The sequence below is a fragment of the Leptonychotes weddellii genome, unplaced genomic scaffold, assembly GCF_054177405.1.
Source record: "Leptonychotes weddellii isolate Sample4059 unplaced genomic scaffold, ASM5417740v2 HiC_scaffold_18936, whole genome shotgun sequence".
NCBI lineage: Eukaryota > Metazoa > Chordata > Mammalia > Carnivora > Phocidae > Leptonychotes > Leptonychotes weddellii.
In genome coordinates, this window is record NW_027774542.1 from 2,541 (window position 1) to 3,709 (window position 1,169).

The window sequence follows — 1,169 nt, forward strand, 5'->3', positions numbered from 1 at the left end:
TTTGTTGAATGGAGGGAAAAGTAGGACTTAAAAATCGGAGGGAGAAAAAACGTATTGCAAATGTAATGATGGGAATGGTCATTGCTTGGGCTGTTCACTCTCACACAGAGTGAAATAATGCAAACAGTTCTTGCTTCCAAAGAATTAGTCCTTGAACTTGAAATATTTTGAAGAATCATAGAATCAATAATGGGCCAAAATCAAATGCTCTGGAATATAATTTGGCAACACTAAATTTAGACAGAGAAAATTCTCTGAAAAGAGCCCACATTTTCCTTGCTAGGTCAAAATGCTTGGTAAACAAAGGCAAGAGTGCCTACTTTTTAGCAAAGACTCGGAGCACTTGCTCCCAAATCTGTTTGGTCCTTATACCATAAATTATGGGGTTGAGTGAAGGTGGGATAACCAAATAGAGGTTGGCAACAAGAATGTGAATGTAACGTGGTATGTTGTGTCCAAATCTGTGAGTGAGGAAGGAGAACACTGAGGGGATATAGAAAACACAGATGACCCCAACATGAGAGCCACATGTGCTGAGCGCTTTTAGCCGAGCATCCTGTGATGGGAGGCGGAAGACAGCTCGCAGAATGTAGACGTAGGAGATGCCAATAAGGACCAGGTTCAGGACAAAAAAGGAAACCACAAAGAGCCCATAGATGGCATTGATATGGATGCTTCCACAGGAAAGTTTTGCAATGCCCATGTGCTCACAGTAAGAATGAGCTATTATGTGAGCCTGACAAAAGGGTAAGCGGTAGATGCGATAGACCACGGGAAGTGTAAACAGAACTGGACGAACATAATACACACGCTGATGCCCACCAGCAGCCAGGATGTCAAGATGGTCGTATAGTGGAGTGGAGCACAGATGGCCACATAGCGGTCAAAGGCCATGGCCACCAGGACCTCGGCCTCCATGCCAGTGAAGGCATGGATCAAAACATCTGGGCCACACAAGCCCCAAAGTTAATTTCATGAGCATTAAACCAGAAGATACCCACATGCGGGGAACAGAGGTTGTGGAAAGGGCCAAATCGATAGTTGAAAGGAGGGCCAGAAAGTAGAACATGGGCTCCTTCTGCAGGCTCTGCTCCATCTTGATGACCAGCAAAAGTGTGGCATTGCCCAGTAAGGCCACAAGGTAAACAGAGCAGAAAGGCAGGGAGATC

The 1,169-nt window shown here is 45.3% G+C and overlaps 1 pseudogene; it reads right to left on the reverse strand.

The window, feature by feature from the left end:
• Nucleotides 1-316: 316 nt before the first annotated feature.
• LOC102737776 (olfactory receptor 52J3-like) lies at nucleotides 317-1,141 on the reverse strand (annotated as a pseudogene).
• Between the last annotated feature and the right edge of the window lie 28 nt (nucleotides 1,142-1,169).